The 26,533-nt window shown below is 42.0% G+C and overlaps 1 protein-coding gene across 15 annotated transcripts in view; it reads right to left on the reverse strand.

Annotated features, from left to right (window-relative positions):
• PTPRF (protein tyrosine phosphatase receptor type F) overlaps positions 1-26,533 on the reverse strand; it is a 717,955-nt gene that overhangs the window by 519,315 nt on the left and 172,107 nt on the right. For 14 of the 15 annotated variants that reach the window (XM_075832636.1, XM_075832645.1, XM_075832642.1 and 11 more), the window contains exon 2: positions 10,535-10,589. The exons of the other annotated variant lie outside the window; for it this stretch is intronic. The gene's annotated coding sequence lies outside the window, so the exon portion shown is untranslated. The remainder of the gene's footprint in view (positions 1-10,534; positions 10,590-26,533) is intronic. 15 annotated transcript variants of the gene reach the window in all.

The raw sequence follows: 26,533 nt of genomic DNA on the forward strand, positions 1-26,533 counted from the left end.
TTCATTTTCATAAGCTACGTGACGCTTTACAGCCCCAAATCCCACTTAGCGCCATTTATTGAATGAACAATTGTGTGAAATCACTCAGTGAACTTCAGTCTTGGGGAGGGCAATTTTGTGAAACATTGTTGATCTGATATTATAGCGTTAATATAAATTCTGCCATCCAGCACCGGGTGCAACAAAGGTTAAGTGATGATCATTAAATCTCAGTGTAATTGCAATATACAAAGGACCTTCTTTAGTAGGGCACATTTATTCTCTAGAAGGTTTGTTTTTTGTTTCTTTGAAGTACATTAAACAAGTTGTCAACCCCCTATTAGATTGCAGGTTCCACATTCAAAAGGTGATCACGGGGACGGAGGTCCTGCTGCTAAAACATCCATTACCAGGTGACAACACCACGAGAACTACAGGATTATTTCCGGATTGTTTACAACCATTGCACATCTGACACTGAATTTAAAGGACATCCGGTGATGATCGATCACGAGACATCGTTGCTCGGCGCTCGTTTGCTCCTGTCACATGGAGCTATGGATGGGGATGAGTGGTCGTTACTCAGATCGCTCGTCCCCATACATTATTATCATGTCGGCAGCGCGTCTCCCTGTTTACACACCAAGATGTGCTGCCGACAACCATAATATTTTACTTTTTTAAAACTATACGATCAGTAGATGATCCAGCGTTTGCTCGTTCATCTGCTGATCGCTGCCCTGTCTATATAGGGCAATTATCGGGAACGAGTGGTCTATGAACACTTGTCGGTCTGATAATCGCCCAGTGTAAAAGGGCCTCTAGGGCATGTTCACACAGGGTGGATATGCTGCGGATTGTCCGTCTGGTTTGGGTTTTAACAAATCTCATCCACACGCTACAGAACAAATTTGGCTGGGTTCACACGACCTATTTTCAGGCGTAAACGAGGCGTATTATGCCTCGATTTACGCCTGAAAATACGGCTCCAATACGTCGGCAAACATCTGCCCATTCATTTGAACAGCTGTCAAACGACGACGCGTAAAATGACTGCCTCGTCAAAGAAGTGCGGGACACTTCTATCCGTTATACGCGCGACACTTCTATCCGTTATACGCGCGACACTTCTATCCGTTATACGCGCGACACTTCTATCCGTTATACGCGCGACACTTCTATCCGTTATACGCGCGACACTTCTATCCGTTATACGCGCGACACTTCTATCCGTTATACGCGCGACACTTCTATCCGTTATACGCGCGACACTTCTATCCGTTATACGCGCGACACTTCTATCCGTTATACGCGCGACACTTCTATCCGTTATACGCGCGACACTTCTATCCGTTATACGCGCGACACTTCTATCCGTTATACGCGCGACACTTCTATCCGTTATACGCGCGACACTTCTATCCGTTATACGCGCGACACTTCTATCCGTTATACGCGCGACACTTCTATCCGTTATACGCGCGACACTTCTATCCGTTATACGCGCGACACTTCTATCCGTTATACGCGCGACACTTCTATCCGTTATACGCGCGACACTTCTATCCGTTATACGCGCGACACTTCTATCCGTTATACGCGCGACACTTCTATCCGTTATACGCGCGACACTTCTATCCGTTATACGCGCGACACTTCTATCCGTTATACGCGCGACACTTCTATCCGTTATACGCGCGACACTTCTATCCGTTATACGCGCGACACTTCTATCCGTTATACGCGCGACACTTCTATCCGTTATACGCGCGACACTTCTATCCGTTATACGCGCGACACTTCTATCCGTTATACGCGCGACACTTCTATCCGTTATACGCGCGACACTTCTATCCGTTATACGCGCGACACTTCTATCCGTTATACGCGCGACACTTCTATCCGTTATACGCGCGACACTTCTATCCGTTATACGCGCGACACTTCTATCCGTTATACGCGCGACACTTCTATCCGTTATACGCGCGACACTTCTATCCGTTATACGCGCGACACTTCTATCCGTTATACGCGCGACACTTCTATCCGTTATACGCGCGACACTTCTATCCGTTATACGCGCGACACTTCTATCCGTTATACGCGCGACACTTCTATCCGTTATACGCGCGACACTTCTATCCGTTATACGCGCGACACTTCTATCCGTTATACGCGCGACACTTCTATCCGTTATACGCGCGACACTTCTATCCGTTATACGCGCGACACTTCTATCCGTTATACGCGCGACACTTCTATCCGTTATACGCGCGACACTTCTATCCGTTATACGCGCGACACTTCTATCCGTTATACGCGCGACACTTCTATCCGTTATACGCGCGACACTTCTATCCGTTATACGCGCGACACTTCTATCCGTTATACGCGCGACACTTCTATCCGTTATACGCGCGACACTTCTATCCGTTATACGCGCGACACTTCTATCCGTTATACGCGCGACACTTCTATCCGTTATACGCGCGACACTTCTATCCGTTATACGCGCGACACTTCTATCCGTTATACGCGCGACACTTCTATCCGTTATACGCGCGACACTTCTATCCGTTATACGCGCGACACTTCTATCCGTTATACGCGCGACACTTCTATCCGTTATACGCGCGACACTTCTATCCGTTATACGCGCGACACTTCTATCCGTTATACGCGCGACACTTCTATCCGTTATACGCGCGACACTTCTATCCGTTATACGCGCGACACTTCTATCCGTTATACGCGCGACACTTCTATCCGTTATACGCGCGACACTTCTATCCGTTATACGCGCGACACTTCTATCCGTTATACGCGCGACACTTCTATCCGTTATACGCGCGACACTTCTATCCGTTATACGCGCGACACTTCTATCCGTTATACGCGCGACACTTATATCCGTTATACGCGCGACACTTATATCCGTTATACGCGCGACACTTATATCCGTTATACGCGCGACACTTATATCCGTTATACGCGCGACACTTATATCCGTTATACGCGCGACACTTATATCCGTTATACGCGCGACACTTATATCCGTTATACGCGCGACACTTATATCCGTTATACGCGCGACACTTATATCCGTTATACGCGCGACACTTATATCCGTTATACGCGCGACACTTATATCCGTTATACGCGCGACACTTATATCCGTTATACGCGCGACACTTATATCCGTTATACGCGCGACACTTATATCCGTTATACGCGCGACACTTATATCCGTTATACGCGCGACACTTATATCCGTTATACGCGCGACACTTATATCCGTTATACGCGCGACACTTATATCCGTTATACGCGCGACACTTATATCCGTTATACGCGCGACACTTATATCCGTTATACGCGCGACACTTATATCCGTTATACGCGCGACACTTATATCCGTTATACGCGCGACACTTATATCCGTTATACGCGCGACACTTATATCCGTTATACGCGCGACACTTATATCCGTTATACGCGCGACACTTATATCCGTTATACGCGCGACACTTATATCCGTTATACGCGCGACACTTATATCCGTTATACGCGCGACACTTATATCCGTTATACGCGCGACACTTATATCCGTTATACGCGCGACACTTATATCCGTTATACGCGCGACACTTATATCCGTTATACGCGCGACACTTATATCCGTTATACGCGCGACACTTATATCCGTTATACGCGCGACACTTATATCCGTTATACGCGCGACACTTATATCCGTTATACGCGCGACACTTATATACGTTATACGCGGGACACTTATATACGTTATACGCGGGACACTTATATACGTTATACGCGGGACACTTATATACGTTATACGCGGGACACTTACATACGTTATACGCGGGACACTTACATCCGTTATATGCGGGACACTTATATCCGTTATATGCGGGACACTTATATCCGTTATATGCGGGTCACTTATATACATTATATGCGGGTCACTTATATACATTATATGCGGGTCACTTATATACATTATATGCGGGTCACTTATATACATTATATGCGGGACACATATACATTATATGCGGGACACATATACATTATATGCGGGTCACTTATATACATTATATGCGGGTCACTTATATACATTATATGCGGGTCACTTATATACATTATATGCGGGTCACTTATATACATTATATGCGGGTCACTTATATACATTATATGCGGGTCACTTATATACATTATATGCGGGTCACTTATATACATTATATGCGGGTCACTTATATACATTATATGCGGGACACATATACATTATATGCGGGACACATATACATTATATGCGGGACACATATACATTATATGCGGGACACATATACATTATATGCGGGACACTTATATACATTATATGCGGGACACTTATATACATTATATGCGGGACAGTTATATACATTATATGCGGGACAGTTATATACAATATATGCGGGACACATATACATTATATGCGGGACACATATACGTTATATGCGGGACACTTATATACGTTATATGCGGGACACTTATATACATTATATGCGGGTCACTTATATACATTATATGCGGGTCACTTATATACATTATATGCGGGTCACTTATATACATTATATGCGGGTCACTTATATACATTATATGCGGGTCACTTATATACATTATATGCGGGACACATAAACATTATATGCGGGACACATACATTATATGCGGGACACATATACATTATATGCGGGACACATATACATTATATGCGGGACACTTATATACATTATATGCGGGACACTTATATACATTATATGCGGGACACTTATATACATTATATGCGGGACACTTATATACATTATATGCGGGACACTTATATACATTGTATGCAGGACACTTATATACATTATATGCAGGACACTTATATACATTATATGCAGGACACTTATATACATTATATGCAGGACACTTATATACATTATATGCGGGACACTTATATACATTATATGCGGGACACTTATATACATTATATGCGGGACACTTATATACATTATATGCGGGACACTTATATACATTATATGCGGGACACTTATATACATTATATGCGGGACACTTATATACATTATATGCGGGACACTTATATACATTATATGCGGGACACATATACATTATATGCGGGACACATATACATTATATGCGGGACACATATACATTATATGCGGGACACTTATATACATTATATGCGGGACACTTATATACATTATATGCGGGACACTTATATACATTATATGCGGGACACTTATATACATTATATGCGGGACACTTATATACATTATATGCGGGACACTTATATACATTATATGCGGGACACTTATATACATTATATGCGGGACACTTATATACATTATATGCGGGACACTTATATACATTATATGCGGGACACTTATATACATTATATGCGGGACACTTATATACATTATATGCGGGACACTTCTATACATTATATGCGGGACACTTCTATACATTATATGCGGGACACTTATATACATTATATGCGGGACACTTATATACATTATATGCGGGACACTTATATACATTATATGCAGGGCACTTCTTTGGACGTTTTTGGAGCCGTTTTCTCATAGACTCCAATGAAAACAGCTCCAAAAACGGACGTAAAAAATGCAGCGAAAGCGCAGCGAAAAACGTGAGTGCCCTTGAAAACAGCTCCGTATTTTCAGACGTAATTGTAGTTATCGTGTGCACATACCCTTTAAATACGCAGCATGTCCATTTATGTTGTGGATTTTTACCGCAGATTTCACCCTTTGCAATGATTAGGTCATATCTGCGGCAAATACGGAAACGTGAAATCAGTGGCTGATTGTTTTCCGACTCAAATCCTGTACATGTGGATGTACTCTGATTAGTACAAACATGTGTATTCTCACCACTACACTATTAAAGTCTGGATTTCTAGGAATTCCTAGCTTCAAAGTTGACAGTAAATACTGCTGAATAAAATACATTAGTCTGACATCCGTTCCTAAAAAGAAAAAACATTCAAGAACCATAGTTAGCAAATGTTATTTTCCTCCTCGACTCTTTTGAATCTTGTGAGGGAAGGGGCACCAGGATGGTTAACAGTAGGGTTCTATAGGAATTATTTTTGCCATCTATTGCTCATGTTTATTGGCACCAGGTAAACCATGTCATCATTGTTTTTATATTTTGATGGCCAATGTGTTATGTATATTTCAATAAAGTTTATTTTATATTGTCATGGTACATGACTTGTGCTATGTGTGTTTCATTTTCTGGATATACTAGTAGTCTTCACAGTCTGGTATAGGTATTGATATTTGCTTTATGATTTGTGTGGACACATTATTGTTTGGCCAATGGTCTATACTCGTATAGGTATTCATCATGTCATCATTAGTGCTGAGCACCAGGCACTAAACAATAAGCACACAAACACTGGATACCATTACTGGCTATTTGCATCAAGATCAGAACTGTGGGTCCCTAACCCAAAAAAAAAGAGAGATCAGTTATATGGACAGCTTCATTGAAAATAATACTAAAACTTTAGAAATTTTGATTTTATTTTGTATGAATTCTGTGCAGATTAATTTAATAATATTTTAATAATATTTCTGATACAGAGATCCGGCTTCACCCACACAGCCACATATTTGAATGACACTTTTTAAAAGTACCAGCAGCCACCACTAGGAGGAGCTTAGTGTCCCACCTCAAACCAGGGATTCCGAGCTCTGTCTAAAAGAAAAAAACGGAGTACCGATCTCTATGAAGGTATATTATAAAATTAACCCCTTCACGACTGCCATACGGCTATATACGGTCCAACTGCCGATGCCCTGTGCAGTTGTCACGTATATAAACCACATCCCAGGCTGCCAACGTTTAATGAGTGAGGTGCTGCCTCGTTGTAAGCAGCTCTGCACTCTTATGTCTGCCGAAGCTTTGAGACCCCCGGAATACACTCTCCCTGTAGAGCAAAACCCCCTGCAGATAGCGTCACCTAAGCACCCTCTAGGAGCAGAATCTCAGGCTAGAGCGCTCTGGCTGGGGATTCCTCTCCTAGAAGTAGCCTCCGACATCTCTGCATCCCCCTGTAGATAGCACCATCTCCCCTGTAGATAGTGTCACCCCCCTGCATATAAAGCCATCTCCCCTGTAGATAGCGTCACCCCCCTCCCCTGTAGATTCTGCTGAGGAAGCCCGGGCCAGAGTGCTCTGATCTGGGATTCCGCTCCTAGAGGGAGCTTAGGTGGCGTTATCTACAGGGGGAGTGGCGCTACCTACAGGGGGAGTGGCGCTATCTACAGAGGAAGGGGCGCTATCTACAGAGGAAGGGGCGCTATCTACAAGGGGGTGGCGCTATCTACAAGGGGGTGGCACAAACTACTGGGGGGATGGCACTAACTACTGGGGGTAGTGAAATTTACGGGGGGGGGGGGGTGACGCTATCCACGGGGGGTGATGCTATCTGCAGGGGCTGGAACGATCTACAGAGGGGATGGCACCATCTACAGTGGGCACTGTGGCATTATCTACATGGGTATTGCGGGGCATTATCAGAGGTATTGCGGCACTATCTACATGGGCACTGTGGTGTTTTCAGGTGGCTGGGACAAAAAAAACCCTAATAAAAAAAAATGGATGCATTTTATTCAACGGCCATGAAAAACAGGTAGCAAATGGCGGTTAAAAGCAGTCAGACAGACTGGCAATGGATTAAAATTTTGATACACAATGATGCAAAACAGCCATGAAAAACGGACAGCTGATCCGTTAACTGCACCTTTTTTTCACGTCCTTATAGCCCACTTCAGTCTCCACTCACTGTGATCCATGCTGACGGAGAGAGAAAAGACTTAGGCCCTGTTCACACCGAGTTTGACGCGTTTTTTTGCCGTGGAAACCGTGGCAAAAAACATCCGAAATTGCCTCCCATAGATTTCAATGGGAGATGGAGTTTTTTCCTGCGAGCGGAAAAGAACGCTCGCGGGAAAAAGAAGCGACATGCCCTATCTTGAGGTGTTTTCCGCCTCAAAAACCCCATTGAAATCAATGGGAGACGGAAAAAAAGCTGCAAACCGCAGCGTTTTTTGACGAGTTCTATGGCAAAAACCACTCACGTTTTTTTCCTTTGCCTGTTGTAGAAAGAGGCAAGAAACGCGGCAAAATTCGTGGCAAAAAACACCTGTTGTGCAAATCCACTTAAAAAAAAAAACTGACCTGATTTTCCCAGGCAGAATTTTCTGCCTGCAAAAAAACTGTGTGAACAGGGCCTTATTGTTACAGAGCTGCAACGGCGTATAATATGGATAAACATATATATTTTTAAATTACAAAAAAGTGGTCTTTTTTTCACATTTTGTGATTTGTCTGCTCCTAAAAATAAAAAACCTGGAATTAAACTTATCTACAAAATTAAAGCCTCATAAGACCTGTAAGAAGAAAACAAAGTAAAACTAGTTGTGATATTCAAAGCAGTTGCAAAGATATGCTCTTTTTTTTAAACGATAATATCAGAAATGGAAAATTTCACCGGGACACAGGGTCATCAATGACCCCTGGTCATTAAATGGTTAAGCAGCACCAAATTTCAAATCATCTTTAGATTTAGACACTAAGGGCTTATTCAGACGAAGGTATAATACGTCCTTGCTACGAGCGTGATTTTCACGCGCGTCGCACGGACCTATGTTAGTCAATGGGGCCGTTCAGACTGTCCGTAAAACTCACGACATGTCCTATATTTGCTTGTTTTTCACACAGCCACGCATCATATGCTGCTGACACACGGAGCTTTTATGGACCTTTTGTGCGCGCGCAAAACGCACACGCTCGTGTGAATCCGGCCTAAGGATCAGTAACTTTTAGAGATAATTAAGTTAAATGTATTGACCCTCCAAAAAAAAATAAAAAAAAAATTCCCCTATATGAACACACTGAATGGTTTCTACACAGACTAAAAAAAACAAAAAACAAACAAAAAAAAAGAAAAACAGACAGTCTCAATCCCATTCCGCAAGCAGCTGTCTCGTCAACAGCTAAGACATTTAGGAAACATTACAAAGAATTCCATTTTCACCTTGGCACAGGCTCCCTGCGCACGTCACCATACATTCGGTCTTTTATTAATCCCCGTCCACCCATCCATACCTGGGCCTGCTACAGATTCTTTAAGCATTTTAGAATTCCCTCCCTCCAAACCATCAGCATGTTACTTGTCAAACTGCAAGAACTAAATTGAAATAGTCCTGTCAGTAACATTAAATCAAACTTTAATGCAGTGTCCGTGAGCTGCAGCCAAGAATTGTATATTGTCTTTTTCCCCATTTCCTTTCTCATTCTCGGAGAATGATCGGAAACCAAGCTTGCATAGCAAATAAACCTGCACATCCGACACAGCACAGGCAGGTATCAAGCAGTGGGGTACAATGTGAAGTTAAGGGGACACAAAATTCATGTTTTGGCCTTTGTTACACATTGCAAATTTAATGCAGATTTTGCATGCATTTTTTTACGCAAAAACCTGAATTAAATTATTTTATATATTTCTTCTGTTTAAACTCCACTCTCTGTCTTGCAGTAAAAAATATGAACTGTGTGAATAAGGCCTTAACGTTAGTTACAAGCTTGAATCTCTTATATAGTGAACTTCCATGGCCAGATACAAATGGAAAAACGGTGGCTCAGTGGCCATGGGCAGCACGGCGGCTCAGTGGACATGGGCGGCACGGCGGCTCAGTGGACATGGGCGGCACGGCGGCTCAGTGGACATGGGCGGCACGGCGGCTCAGTGGACATGGGCGGCACGGCGGCTCAGTGGACATGGGCGGCACGGCGGCTCAGTGGACATGGGCGGCACGGCGGCTCAGTGGACATGGGCGGCACGGCGGCTCAGTGGACATGGGCGGCACGGCGGCTTGGATTTTATTTTGCAGCACCGGGGTCCTGGGTATTAATCCAACAAAGGACAACATCTGCATGGAGTTTGTATGTTCTCCCCGTGTTTGTGTGGGTTTCTCCTGTTTCCTCCCACATTCCAAAAACATACAAATAAAGAATATAGATTGTGAGCCCCTTCTGATGACAACTTCTTTACAGCGATGCGAAATATGTTGGCGATATATAAGAAACATAAATAAACCCCTATGGGACAATCAACTTCAATTTAGGGGGGGAGGGGGGGAAGCTTTATTTACAGCCTGAAAAAGCACATTTGTATAATTAGGAAAGAAAATGAATACAAGTGATAAAGAATACTTATCTATAGAAACCAGCGTGATTCCATAGGGACACAATTGGATCATGGTACACTGGGCAACGCTATCTTGGCACCAATTTTTTGCACATGACAAATTGTCAGAATTTATGCCATTATAGTCCAATAAACATTGTGAACCAGACAGGAGGCATTGACTAAGATAGGATTATACTTTAAGTGGGCAGTAATCAGAATTCCCCGTTATGACAATAGTGTAATGAAATTGAGGGGGAAAATAATCAGATGACCTACCTCACATGGACAACATTGATGAGATTCTCTAAATTCTAAGATCTTCTTAAGAATCCTGTATTGGGAAAAAAGACAGAAGGTTGATGAGGGTGATCATGAGATGGAGACAATACAAAAAAAAAGTCCTTAAAGGGTAACTAAATTTTTTATAAACTTTTGACATGTCAGTGACATGTCAGAAATTTTGATCGGTGGGGGTCCGAGCACTCAAAATCCTGCCGCTAAAACGCAGCCACAGAAGTGCTCAGGTGTGCTGTGCTGCTTTGTTTCTGATTCGCTATCCTCAGAAAGCCGAGCGAGCAGTGAACGGATTCATAGACTTTCTATAGAGCCCGTACACCACTCAGCGGAAAGCCGATCAGAAACAAAGTGGCACAGCGCTCACCCTAGCGCTTCTGCCGCTTCCTTTTAGTGATCGGTGGGGGTCTCAGGGCTTGGACCCCCACCGATCAAATATTGTGAAGTGTCACAAGTTTTTTTTAAAGTTTAGTTACACTTTAAAGGAGAATCCTGTGAAAAGGATATTTAAGATACTTGGGAAAAAAAATCACATTGGTAGAGTCAGTGATCTTGCATGATTATTGATTTCTGGAAAGTAAAGCCTCTATAGAGTGCACAAACCCCTTCGGCACTGCTCAGTGATTTCGGTTACTAAAAATCTGACAACATTATAAACAAAGAGCTGACAACTTTGTGTCAGATTGTCGAATTTTACTCAGGGAGAAAGGTTTGAGCAGTGACAAAAGTGGTAGAGAGCGCTTTCATTCTGAAAATCAGTTGTTTGAGGATTCTAAACTTTATCAATGTGATCTTGTCACACGACAGATCGAACGTATCTATGACAGCTTAGAAGTTTATTTTCACTTGCTTTCCCCTTTAAGAATAATATGCAAAGAATAGTTCACACATTACAAAAGAATATTTCCGTTTACTTTGCTGTAGAACTATGAAAGGTACAATCTCAATGACGGTAACAGGTTAAAGTACAGAACCCAGTATATGCCAAGCACGGTCAGCAAATCTGAGACTAAGGTGACAAAATCCCCTAGGGGAGCTAAAATGTGTAAAAAAAAAAAGTTTAATAAAGTTTAGTAGTGAAAGCCAATTAAAAAAATTAAGTAAAAAAACAAAACATTTTTCCTCGAATGTAAAAAAATAAAACAAAAAGTGGTATCTCTGCGTCCGTAAAAGACCGAACTATTACAATATGCCATTATTTAACTCACACGGTGAATGCCATAAACAAAAGTGATTGAAAGGTTGGATGTACCAAAAAATGGTACCAATAAAAAACACAGCTTACCCCGCAAAAAAATTAAGTTCTCACACCGCTCAATCTAGAAAAAGATCTAAAAAAAGTTGAGGCTCTCATTGTGGTGAAACCCCAAAATTTTTTTTTAACATATGTTTTTTTGGGGTAAAAGTAGTAAAATATAGAGAAACCTATATAAATTTGGTATCACCGTAATCGTATTGAGCCGCAGAATAAAATTAAGTTGACGTTTTTACCATGATGACATATGAGGTCATCATGCTGGCCTGGGCTTTACTGATTGGGAAACATCTAGAAGCTAAATTCAAGACCTTCACCGAGTGTGGGTATTAGTCTTGAAGGATTTCCAGCATCCAATAAAATCAAAGGACATCCACTGACGTTAATGGGCACCATGCAGTGACCATAATTAAACAGTAGTTCCTCCAGTTTTGGAGACCTAATTCAATTGGTCTCTGGAACACCTACAAACTCAAAGACAGCCGTCCAAACTAGTCTTCGCTATAAATCCAATATTTAATTTATGTACAAAGTGACATAAAATTCCAACAGATTTTACAGGTCAAATATTGGTGCAAACATCAATAGGGGACTGTGACCGGCTCCACTGTGACAAGTCCACTTTTATGCGCTCATGAGGATTTATAATCTTTTGAGCTTTTAGCAGAGATTTCTCCATCTGACAGTGTTATTTGTCTGGCTGGATAGGCTTTCATTATATTCTCTCAGATGCTACAAGGAATTTATGTATAAGAGGATTGCACATATCATATCTAAGAGGTTTACAACCAAATCCAACAAGCTAAACTCCGTTGTGCAGCTCATTGCAAGGTTTAAGCACAAAAAAAAAAAAAATATATAAAAAAAAAAAAAAGATTGCCGCTTCCAGCACTGGAGACGTTCACACATCCGTAAAGACATTAACCATTTTCGAGCAGATTGGGGAGAGGGAGCCTGGAAGCGATTCTGTCGTACTGTTGATTAACTCCTCAAAATGGCAGATGGAAATCACACCAACCACTACGAATAATTGGCATTTAAAATGCACAAATGAAGCAGAGAAAACGGGAAAAAAACAAATGAGCAACAGGTTTGTCTATCACAAGGCGTTCGTTAAATGCTGCGTGCACATACAACAAATGGGCTCCTGGGAAAACAGCCGCCCTTAAATCACAAATTATAATGATATTAAACAGCATTTGAAGACTTAGAATTTATAATGAGTTTGGGCAGATTTTCTCCTTTACATTAAATACTTTAATCTTCATTTCGTCATCCTGATTATATGTTTATAGGAAAATCTATTCAGAATGTTTACAGCTCTCAACCAAATAAGATCAAATAATGCACAAAACTTGGTAAATTGCCCTCCTAGTTCTGTTTTTCTGTGTGTTTTTGATTTGTGATGTCATGATGACATATCTATGACAGAAAACGCCTATACAATACAATCCTGTTTTTATGCACTGCATACTATATATGTTTGGTTGAAATAACACCGCGTTCTGGGTATATATTTGCCTGGACTGTTGGAAACGGTCCCGCTGAACATATGGCCAGATCTGCTATTAAATGATTATTTTTTGCATATAGTTGGGGCATGTAATGGTGCCATTAATAGGACCTGTTGCTAGGGCTGGGCAATTAATAAAAAAAAAATAATGGAAATTTAAATTCAGCACAATTAAATAGACGTCCTCTTGCGATTTTCGGTTTTATCAATTATTTTCTCCCGGTTGAAACTGTATCTACATCTTCAGGGCGCAGACAGTTCAACCCAATGGTAGAGCAGGGGATCTGCTCTACCATTCACTATGTATCGCCAGACACGAGGCAGTGACGTCATCGTGCCTCTCTGCGCCGAGCCTTACAGACTAGAGTAGCAAAGGGATCTCCTTCACTCGTCATTGGAAGGGTTAGCAGAGTATGTATATTATTTTTATCAGGCAGTATTGGGGGGAAGCGTGGGGGCAGATATGGGGGAATTATATTGTGTTGGATGCAGTTATGGGGGGCATTATACTGTGGGGAGGGCAGTTATAGGGGCATTATACTGTGGCGAGGGCAGTTATGGGGGCATCATAATGTGGGGAAGACAGTTATGGGGGCATTATACTGTAGGGAGGGCAGTTATAGGGGCATTATACTGTGTGGAGGAAAGTTATGGGGGCATTATACTGTGTGTGGAGCAACTATAGTTTCATTATACTGTGTGGAGGCAGTTATAGGGGCATTATAATGTGTGGGGGTAGATTTGGGGCAATATATGGTGTAGGGGCTGTTTTGGGGTACACTATATATAGTAGTGTACAGCAGGCTCAGGGGATAAATATTAATTCAATGGCGTATGCAAATAGGGGTGTGGCATGCAAAAGGGGTGTGGACTAAATAATAATTCAATAATCGTTATCGAAGTTACATGTTCAATTAATCATGATTTTAATTTGCTCGGCCCTACCTGTTGATGTTCAAAAGTAGAGCTAATCATAAAGACGAGTCAGTGGCTAAAGTATTTTATCCTTTGCGGAGGAGGGTGGGTTGCACTTCATAAAAGCCCACTACATCAGTCCAGTACTTGCAACCAATTGTCTACACAAGTCTTCTCTACAAGTGCAGAACAGTTTACATAGTCTCACCAATTAAAGTTTTATAACCTCCCTTCCAATGTAGCAGAAAACGGCAACTACTTCTTCACTGTGCTCCTTCATCCCCGAGCCTTGCACTATGCTAAACCGCAACATCAAAACTCCTGGGTACATTGAGGCACACACATCCTGGCTTTGTTCTCCAAACTATTCAGTATTCTATAAATCAGCTTCCAATCTCGAAATTCCACATAAGCTGACAAATATAACGCCAGCAGGACAGTAAGCAGAGGAAAAAAGCACCCAATTATACTGCTAAACCTCCCTCTCCTGCGCTCGTGTGTGCGGTAATTGAAGATCACAGCAGATCTAACAGACAGAGAAGTCATCCCTCCCGCTACACTAGTCTGATTGACTGGAAAATGGACAGGGGTTCAGAACATTGTCTATTTAATACACAAAAGGAACTATAACCATGCAGTCAATTGAATTTAATTCATCGAGGGTCACACAATAAGCGCATACGGCCGGAAAAGAGATAATCAATTTATTTGTGTCTTGACGGCTGCCAAAAAAACGTAGGTTAAAACTGCAGACGCACAATCTGCAATAGTGTTGAGTGATAAATCAATAGATGATTTAAGAACAAACAACTAAATCTCTAATCCACAAGCCTCACTGTTACAGGGGGAAGAGGATTGTGATGGTCCAAGCTCTCAGAAATAAAACGCTGATGTATTTTTCAGGGATGAAGCTGCAGGAGCTTCTCTGACAGTAGTACTTTACATAGACTTTTGCAAGTTTTCTTAGTACATAGTAACTGTTGTTTTATTCAGCCTTTTCTGGGCCCTCTGGATCTTTCAGACCCTTCTCCTTAATAGAGTATGTATGCATTCATTTAAAGCAGTGGTGGGGAACGTCTGGCCCGGGGGATCATTTGGTCCGGCCCGACCTCACTGACCGCCGTTGCCGCCGTGATTCCACCCTACTCACGCACATTTAGGAGTAGAGTATGTCGGCGGTCTGAGTGAGGCCGGTGCGTACCAGCCCAAGAGTGGACCAGTCCAGTCACCTGACCCGAGTCAGTGACGTGAGGCCAGGTGACCGGAGTGGTCCACTCTTGGGCCGGCTGTGACGTTGCTATAGGGGTCACAACTGCGACAAGGCCCCTAAGCCTGGGGGGTCCGCAGGGCCCCCATTGCCACACAGCGCTGACCGCGCTAGTCTCGGTTCCAACTGAAACTGCGTCTGCAGGACGCACATTCAGTTGGGTTCAATGCTGGAGCGGCGCGTCGCAGGCAGGCGCGATGTAGTGACATCGCGCCCGTCTCCGCCAACTCACAGCACAGTGAAGGAGGAGGAGAATGATCTCCTCCACCCATCGTGGGAACGGGGATAGGCAAGTAATTATGTTATTTTTCTATTAGGTACATAACTGTGGGGGCATTATACTGGGTATGGGGGGGCTCATATGGTAGCTGCTGAGGGAGCATTATACTGGGTTTGGGACAGCTATGGGGGCATTATAGTGTATGGGGCAGCTGTGAGGGGAATAATACTGTGTGGGGCATTATAGTGTATGGGGTAGCTATGGCGGCATAAACTGTATGGGGCAGCTATGGGACATTATACAGTATTGCGTATTAATTATTAAGTTGATAATTTTGTATGGCAGCGAATGATGTTATAAATATCCAAATGGCCATTGGCAGGAAACAGGTTCCCCACCCCTGCTTTAAAGGATAGACCAATGTGTCTCATGGGGGCATCAATGTAGTTCACTGCACAGGCAGTCAAGCCTCTTGAATTACTATTTTTTTGACTATAAAGGCTCACGAACACATCCATATTATAGTTTTGTACAGAGTTTTTATAGGGCTGCCATATGTATAGTATATAGGGCTTCCACCGTAAGCCTTCAATTTCATATGGAGGCAAAAGGTTTGATTTATTTTTCGTACAACTCGAACTGAATAAAAATTCTGGCATGTTCCATTGGGCTCCGCATGTACAGGAGGCTTAAAGGAGCATTCCATCTAGAGAAGAAAATATATTCGTACAGACTGTTACAGCCGGTACAGAAGTGAACGGAGATCCATTTTCAAACAGGTGCTGGTGAATCCCAATGGATCCCACTGACAGCAAGAATAACGCAGACTGTGCTATTCTAGCAGTGGAAAGGCCAGCGGAAACCCAAACGTAGGTGTGAGCCTAAAGGCGAGTTTACACAGGTAGATACAGTATGTGCCCATAACGAGCTGGTTTAAAGGCGCCTTATCTAAAAGGGCCTTAAAGATAATGTGTCGTTATAAAAAGTTTAAATCTAATTTTTTAAGAATTTTTTATTTTCTATGTCATTCTCTATACTAAATAATAATCCTAAAATTTTACAGTTCTCATTCTGGCCACTGAGCTGAAAAAGTCAGACCCTTCCTGCTCTGTAGAGAGCACTTCTCAGAATCATCTCATTATCACAGGCAGGATTACACTGACCGGTATTACCTATATATAGACAGCATAGGATCCACCTTTCATAATAAACAGCCCCTTCCTGTTCTGAAGAGATCACTTCTCAGCAGTGATTTCATTAACACAGGCAGGATTACACTGACAGGTAACACCTATATGTAGATAACATTAATGTACACAGCTCCCCTCCTCCCCATGTCGGCACAATGACCTCTGCACAGGTCAAATAGAATGCCTAGAGAACTCTCCTATAGAAGTCAATAAGCCCCCTCATAATCACAGGTTCCTATGGTCCACGTGGCTGCTGTAAAGCATATCTCTAAATGCAGTTAACAGCAGCTCGGACAAGATGGCCGCTAAAATAAAAAATCATGTACAGAAAACAATTTAAAAAAAAATAAAAAAACATTTTTGGGCGATACACTACCTTTAGTCAACACACCAGTGAAAGGGAAGTGAGCTCCCCTTGGCTAGGCAGTTCTTTGAAATTGGAGTTTTGCCAAACTCCATGTTTGTCATGGACTGGGACACAATTGGCAGCCATGAAAAATATGCGATTTATAAAAGGGATGCGGATGAGAAGCTACAGTACGAGGTCTGGGAAAGTTAACAGGATGAAGCGTTTGATGTTTATGTATAGAAGAATATACACTAGTCTCAGACAACGTGGAGATTATGTAAATAATAGATTGTGATAATCTGTGTTTTGCGAATAAATTGGGGATTTGTGAAGGCAGTTCATCTACCTCTGTCCCTTCCTCATTTCCAGAGGGTTGTAATATCAGCATTTTGATTGTTCCAGTTTATTACCGTAAAACAAAAACAAGCCTTGTAGATCGGAACATCTGTTTGACTCTCCACGAGCAGTTTTGCTTGATAGATAATAGGCTTTTGTTTGATCGTTAATAAACTCTAGTTCCTTATGGGTGCAGTATTGTGCTAGGAGGAATGGATGCGCTGTAATGTGATATATTAAGTAATCTGTGCAGAATACCATCATGTAACAAGCTGTTTATATGCATATAATGGACTCTACTGGCAAAGAGACATTTAGTAGCTACCAACACTAAACAAATTAAATTCTCTATCGGCTCTCTGATTAGAGAAAGCTAGGTAACAGATGTGGAATTTGGTGTCAGACTTTGGATTAGCGGGAATTCATTTGGGCAATGTGGGCACAACTGTGGCTACTCATTGGTAAAGTTGAAACCCGATGGCATCAATTCTCCCAATTAGGACAGGACCCTTGGATGAAGATCACTTGGGCAGCATAAAAAGAAATGACTGGTCAACACAATACTGAGAGCACTGAAACGGCTCATAATCCTGGAGCAATGTTGTTTACTAGGGTTACATAGTACAATTATGCTCTTGTAGACTTACAGGTTACCAAACATGTAAGGAAAACAAGAAATGCCATGTGAAATTGGTAGAGGGTATTGAATACGCAAAAGTTCATACCTCAATAATATAACGGTCAAGCAAACAATATACAGTATTATGCTGTGATTTATCGACACTGCCTGAATCCGCTCTGCAAACACACTGTCTTCAAAGCACAAGGTCACTGTTCTAGTAGACTATTCACCCTTCAAGAGAGCGCGGAGTAATATATTGTATGCAAAGCGGAGTGGTAATCAGCCGAGGATATCTGGTGGCCTCAGATTCATAACTGGCAGATTACGCTGCAAAGATGATTAAATCATACTGTTCAAATTGCCTGTGACCTTCACCTTCCAAAGTCAATGAAGTGCTGCAGGTACTATATCTCACGCGGACATATGCTGGCTATCTGCTCTGGAGTTGTTACACTAGAGTGTTGCTTTGATCTACTCCATATGAAGATGTACCTACATCTAGATTTTCAGAACAGGCAAGTCGTAATCTTCTCAGACATGTTTTGGGTGAACTTGCTGATGCTGGTTGGATCTACAGACAATCTAATGTCTATAGTGTATGTATTCTTCATGTTCAGTCATATTGTCTTGGTAAGATACTGTTGTCGGAGCCGAACACATGGGTTATTGTGGGTCGCTAGTAGTTGGCCTGGTGGTCATTGATCATACTGCAGCCCTATTTCATTACAAGATTGCAGACATAGATGTAGTATTGTTAAATGATGATAATCACGATTTTTTTAAACATAATTTTACTATTAATAGCCATCCCATAATTGCATGCACTATATTAATACCTGGTTCATGAAAGGAATGAGAGACCTAAAGTAACAAAAGACCCTGAGGGAGGGCGCTGGATGACAGTAACTTTGTGCCTTGTCTGCATCCTGTGGAGAACTGTTCTAACCTGCCCTCGTATCCGTAAATATGGTCTTTTTCTGTGATTCTAAGTAAATTTAATCCCATTTCTGTGATAACTTTGCTCAAGAATGCAGATTCATGTACCATTGAGTGGGTGATATGCTGGGTGAGACCCCCTAGGAGAACTATAATGGGAGCTATTATTGGTTTTCTAACATCAGTTACTTGTGTAGAAACCAAGATATCGCCTTAGATTATTAGAAGAGTACACACAAGAGGACGACTCTGGGGCTTATGTTTCCAGGTCAATATTTTTACGTTTTAGAGGTTTCTTCTCTTTCAGTACTGCTTATACACAAAGACCTACACTTTATTTCTTTTCATCATATCCATATGTGTATGTCTATTCATAGCTCATCTAGAGGTGATCAGCAAAGTACACTAAAGATTATATCAATTTGTATGGCACAGTTACTAGAGCAGAAAAAGCTTACAGCCGAAAGCTATAGTCGTCCGTCACATAAAAGACCAAGCGCAAACTGCAACGACTGAGAACAAGGAAGACACAATGTGCCCTTATTCACCATTGTGAGATACATTAAGGGGATTTGACTTGTTATGGTTTTAAATTGGGCTCAGAATATTGACGAGATGCCCATGGCTACAGACATAAATGGTTCTGTTATTTCCCTCACTCTGAACCTAGAACAAAGGGCACGCAGTGATCTATTGAACAGGGGTCGGCTCTGGAATTCATCACACAGCACAATACATGAATATGTTGTTGATCGCCTTCTACATAAAATCTATTTTACAACACAACTAGGACAATGTAGCAGTTCTGCTTTTCAGAGTGGTTGACTGCATGCTGAGCAATTTGCAAAAGCAAAATGTAAATTTACTTTCTTAGTGGACACCGTAGACAAAAGTCAATTTTAAAAGAAGAAAAAAAACGCAAATCAATTGGTAAGTGGAGGCTTGTGTTTAGGAGTCCTCTTATTAAATGACAATAAATATGTAAGATGCTTATTTACGATGATTCCAATCATCCAGGATCTGTAGAACCGGTTTTTCTAATTAGACATTTAAGTTCTTGGCCTGTTCCAGAGAATACTTCAGTCCCTTCCCCAACAAAGCTCTGCCACAAACATACTCTTGGGTCATTGTTATATAAATCCATTGTCAGCCAGTGTGATGTTGGACTGTGGACCAGAGCGCCATCGGGAGACTAATGTTAACATGAAAAAATTAATTCTAAATACAGCTTTTGCCTTGTTGCTCTATATATATATATATATTTTTTCTGCAATAGAAATTTCCAAACAATTTCAAAAGGGTTTAGGAGGTTTAGAGAATTTCAATGCACCTTTATTTGGGGATTTGTTGGAGCTTCAGCTCTCACATCCCTAGTGATACCCCTTTTCATGTGTGTCTACAACCTGATTGATTAGAGTGAGTTCTTGTAGGGAAGAATGCAATACTTTACAGAGACATCCTATGGTGGCACATAGAGCGCCTACAAGCCTATGTGGTGCAGGATTCGTGATAGCCACAGACTTTAATAACCTAAAAAGGAGTCAATATACCACTAGTTACTATAAAACGTATACATTTTATTGTGTATAAATACATAAAAGCTGTTACATAAAAAAGTTACAGAGATGATAGCGACCACAGTGTGTGAAGATGGAAACCAGACAGCAGAAGTCTGAAATGATAATATGTATGTAATACATATATGGCGAGAAACGAGGATATGGATGTATATATACAAAATGTATAGGAGTTTTACTTGAAATACTGATCGAGGAGTCACTTATGTGATAGCCCAGGTAAAGCTCACAAACATATGATGATATGTCAGGCCATCGCCCACCAAACACAAGGTATGGTAGGTGAAGTGGCTGGACAATGCCAGTCACATGAACACAGGAGGTACAAAATACAACATATCCTGAATACCAAATAACAGTCTTACCCATAACACAGTGTCCAGCTGTTTGTCGTCACACCCCAACACACATTTCGGCGGAAACCTCCGTTTGGAGGTAGCCACAGACTTTGTTGCTCCAGTTTAAACCGTTGTGCAACAATGGAACTTTCTAAACGTGAGGACTCTCTGCATGAAGTGCTTAAAGGAAACCTGGTGAAAGTGGGTGAAAAATCATTGTTATCTAACCTATAAATATGTTCTAAGTAAGCTCTGTACCTTTACTATTCAGTTTTTCAGTGGTCCTGCGCCGTATGCAAATGAGCAGAAAAAAGTAAAATTTTCATTCGAAGAGTCAGATTGTCATTCATCCAGCGTCTGAGTTGACCGCACCTCCTTTTTGATTGGCAGCTCCTCTCACTGCACCGCACACGAAATCCCGTGCTTGCGCATTGAGACGCCAAAGCTGCTGTTCTCACATTCTTTTACTGTGCATGCTCGGCGCTCAGTGTGACGTCATCACCGTCGGTTCATCTCCGAATCCAGCCCCCGTTTCCTGACAGCAGAGTGGACGAAGCAGTGCAGAGGTAAGAGTTTGTTGCTGTGCTGTATTGCTCTCCACCACACTTCTCGTCGGCAACAGTCATGCTACAACTGGGTAGAGTAGCACGCATGCGTGATATTTTGAAGATTTAGCCAAACAGGGCCGTACAGGTGGTGGCGGTGGGCGCGGTTAAGAAGTTGCGTCAGAGGGAAAAATAATTACCATAAAAGGCGCAAAGAGTTTAAACGACGATATTTACAGACAGAGGACGACTACAGGAGAGAAGAGTACGGAAACGAACTTTGGACAGCTGCGGCCATTGAGGGGTCAGGCGAGTTTAACAGGTAAGATGTTGATGACAGGATCCCTTTAAACGTATTTTAGAACTTTTTTTTTTTCACCTGCCGCTGATTGGCAGTTTTTTCCCTATGTAAAGTGTGGGTAAAAAGCTGTCAATCTGCGGTGGATGGGCAGGCCACGGCACATAAATACAGGCTGCAGGAGATGAAAACTACAGTTTATTATTAAGTGTCCCAGAACTGGAATGAGGGTACTTTATGCAGCTCTCCGATAGGGCAGCACAAACCTAGTGATGGATTCACTTTAACTTCGTACTTACAGAAGTCCCGATGCCTAATTTTCAGGGCAGTAGGTAAGCAAGTACAGCCTTAGAAGTGGGAGAAAAATTGTTATGTAATGTATTATTTGAATGTTTTTAAATGTATTTACCATTCTTTGCATTCAATATATCTTTTCAATAAAAAAAACTTAAAATGGAAAAAAAACGAAATAAAGAAGTGGGAGAAAAAAAAAAGAAGCCATATTAACATACGAAAGAAAAAATAAAACAAAATAAAAAAAACCTCCCCTAGACAAAATTTTCTAGACCAACATACATTACAATGTATTGTAAAGATTGGTGATCTTTTTTTTCAATTTAAGGACCTTTTACATTGACCCATTTTGGCCGCAACAACAAGCGCCGAGACAGCTCACTAATTGGCGGTAGTTTGCTCCTCTCTCAAGGAGCTACGTATGGAGATGAGCGATTGTTACTCCGATCGCTCTTTCCCAGGCATTTCCATCATGTCGGCATCACATCTCCCTGTTTATACAGTGAGAGGTGCTGCCGACAACAATAATATTTTAGGCTGCCGAAATGACACGATCAGCCGATGAACAAGTGTTTGTTGTTTCACGGGGCAACGATCGGGAACGAGAATTCTGTGAACGCGCGTTTGCCCGATAATTGCCCCGTGTAAAAGGGCCTAGTCCAGAGGGCAAAGGAAAGTTCATATAGAACATATGTAGATGGCACACGAGAATACTCGACAGAAAAAAATAAAAGGAAAAACGGATCCCCGCTCTATCAGCGTAATGCTCACAGTATGAGGTTTGTACTTGTAGTCATTTTTTTGCAATCTCGTCTGTACCAAGTGGGTGTCCATTTGTACTGAGTTCTGCCAGATTTCACAACTATTTACTGCTTGCATCTCCTACTCAGCTCAATATACACAGATGCTAAACAAGCAATGACTGCCAACGGCTCAGACTGGATTCTAGCGGATTTAACCCTCTCAGCAAGGAGATTACTCCGAAAAAGGTTCACATTTGTTGCATTTACCCAATCTTGTTTCTGCAACAACCTCTTTAGAGACCGGGCCAAAGAGGATGAATTTACAAAATCAAAGAGGGATGCAAGAGCTGGTCATGTAAGACTTCGTGAACATCTGCGTCAGGGCTCCGTTTAAATGTTCCGTCGAAGCTTTCTATCGGAACGGAGCCCTGACTGACACAAACTGAAACCAAAGGTTTCGGTTTCCATCACCATCGATTTCAATGGTGACGGATCCGATGCCAATGGTTTGTTTGTCTCCGTTGTGCAAGGGTTCCGTAGTTTTGATGGGATGAATACCGTAGTAGACTACGGTATTCATCCCGTCAAGACGACAGAACCCTTGCACAACGGAGACAAACTGAAACCATTGGCACCGGATCCGTCACCATGGAAATCAATGGTGATGGAAATGGAAACCTTTGGATTCAGTTTGTGTCAGTCAGGCCTCCGTTCCGACGGAAATCTCAGACGGAACGGAGCCCTGACGCAGATGTGAATATAGCCTAAGCAGGGTAGTGCCGGTGTTCTAGGTGTTTTTGATAGCACCCGGTCTACTAAAGCCTGTCCTGTTTGTGTCTCCAGCGCTTCACATTTCCATGCTTCATGTCACGTTCCTCATATCTCTAAGCACGGATGTACCGGACATAAATTTGTCATTATACAATTTGTGATATTCCTGATTGTTGCATGCACCGACCTAATGCTATGTGACTGCTCAACCTCAGGCCTAGCCCAGACTATTGTTCATCAAGCTAACTTGTTATGTTCTCTCGAACTACACGTTCTTGTTGTTCTCCTGGACTTCGTGAATAAAGGGATAATAGCTTGTGACAAAGTCTCTAGGGCAGCCAAGTTCATGGTCACATATAATTTAGACAGCCCAAAATTACAGCAAACTCATGAAATAACCGACTTCATTGCACATAAGCCTTGTGGATCCCCTCACTACCCTCCTGCTACAAAGTCTAAATACGTGGCAAAAGTATCAATATAACAAATAAGTACAATGTAAAGTATATCATCAGATGACTCCAAGCAAAGAGACTTATAATTGTATTTCTCATCTCATTCTGACTAATCCTCCTCGAACAATGAATTACAGAAAAAAAAAACACCGGCTCTTACTACCACTTTAATGGAAATCTTGTTCTTTTTTGCATAAAAGAACATAATCATAATCGACTATTTCTTGTAGAGATTTTTTTTTGCATATAATTATTATTAAGGGGCGAGATGAGTCAGGTAAGTTATTAAAATTGCTCACAATGAGAATTTGCATGTTCTTTCACTGAGCTGCCTGGTCGAGCCGAGATTCTTGAATAAAGCCTCATAGTGATACCAGTGGGAAAGGAGGAGGAGGGGGACTGTGAACCGCAAAAGACATAGAAGAAACAGGACATGTGGGTGGTGAACATTTTTGTGCAAAACCATTTTTATTTTTTTTATTAAAGAAGAACTTCTTGCTCACTCCTCCAACAGTAACAAATCAATGACTGTTTAAGGATGATAACAAAAAGGCGCAGAGCCTCCATGTGCAGCCTAATGGACGGAGGGTCCACTGCCGAGGCTTTCAGGATTTCACAGTGTTCTCTAACAGCATGAAGTGAATTTCTATATTTCACCTACAGGACGCATTTCCACTTGCTTTTATATAATGTTGCTTTATGTTCCTATACTCCGCATTAAAGTGCAAGAAGGATCATCTTGGCAGCCATTTTGAAATGCAATCAATACACAAAGTGCCGTGTGTTGTCTGACTTGCTACAAAAAAAAAAAATAAACACTATGGCGGCCTGAACCGTATGCAGGATATAAAATTAAGCTCTACAGTTCCATGCAGGCAAATTCTACTATAAATACTGAATTGCCCTATTGTTTTGTTTGCTTACATTTGGTTTATCTACGGATGTGGCTGTTTTCAGTTTAAATTAACATGTAAGGCCCCCTGCACACGATTGTGCCCATAATCACGGTCCGTGATTACAAGCACTGCTGGCCGCAGACTGCCGCCCGCATTTGCCGTGCTTCCATATTAAGTATGGGAGCACGGTCCGTAAGAAGCAAAAAAATGGGAAATGTCCTATCTTTTGCGGAGCCTTTATACGGCACGGACACCTTCCCGTAAATATACGGGAAGGTGTCCGTGGGAAATAGAAGTGAATGGGTTCATAATTACGGACTAATTCTACGGTCATGTCCATGGGGCCTAAGGCCTCATGACCACTTCAGTGATTTTCATCAGTGTGCGACCAGTTGGTTTTTTTTTAACGGATAGAACACGGACTCATTCATTTTTATGGGACCATGCACAGTGCCGTTATTTTAGCAAATATGTGTGTCCGTTCCACAAATAAAAGAACATGTCCTACTCCTGTCCGTTTTTGAGGTTCCGTCTCGCCCATTGTAGGCTATGGGTCTGTCAAATAACGGACCACACACGACAGGCATCCATGTGCGGTATGTTATTTGCAGATCCCTTGCCAAGCAACAAAACCAAACTGTTCTCTATGCTCTGAAAGCTGCAGAAAACAGCGCCAAAACGATCATGTGACCTTCTTATGGGTGTTCTCTGTGACATGTGACAAGTTCAGCTCAATTTTACTTCCTTCCGTTTTTTTTCGGACCATATAAAACGGACGACATACGGAAGCACAATGGACGGCAAAATAGAGAGCAACAGGACGAATGCGGAGTGAAAACGGAAACCATACGGATGTCAAAACGGAGACCGATCCGTTTTTACGGCCGTGAAAACTGTGAAGGATGTGTGCATGAGGCCTAAAAAAAACATACCAATAGAGGAAAAGAAAAAGGGGAAAAAAGGAGAAAAAAAAATAAAATAAAATCGCATATATACAAATATGCAGATAAAGACATGTTCAGCATTGGGCTTCCGTTCATACTTTCCATTTCTTGAAGAGAATTATAAAGATTGGTGATCTGTCTGCAAACTACTAAACAGGGCCTTAAAGGTTTTTCCCATCAGGGAGTTTTATGACATATCCTCAGGATTTCTAGAACGGGGCCCCCTAAATCCCGTTCTGCCGCTCTGTGCTGCGGCAGAAGCAGGTGAATTCCGACCATGAATAGGAAAGCAGCGTAGCTCGCTGAGCTACACGGTTTCCGTATGTCCCATAGAACTGAATGGTAGTTCTGGCAACAGCGTATCTCGCATGCTACGCTGCTTCCATAACTGCCATTCACTACTATGGGACTTACGGAGACAGCGTAGCTCAGCGAGTTACTCTGTTTTCGGAACTCTTGACCATACAACCAGGAAGTGGTCGGGAGGCATCGATAGCAGAAAAAGGAAGAACGAGAA

Source organism: Rhinoderma darwinii, chromosome 7 (assembly GCF_050947455.1).
Source record: "Rhinoderma darwinii isolate aRhiDar2 chromosome 7, aRhiDar2.hap1, whole genome shotgun sequence".
NCBI lineage: Eukaryota > Metazoa > Chordata > Amphibia > Anura > Rhinodermatidae > Rhinoderma > Rhinoderma darwinii.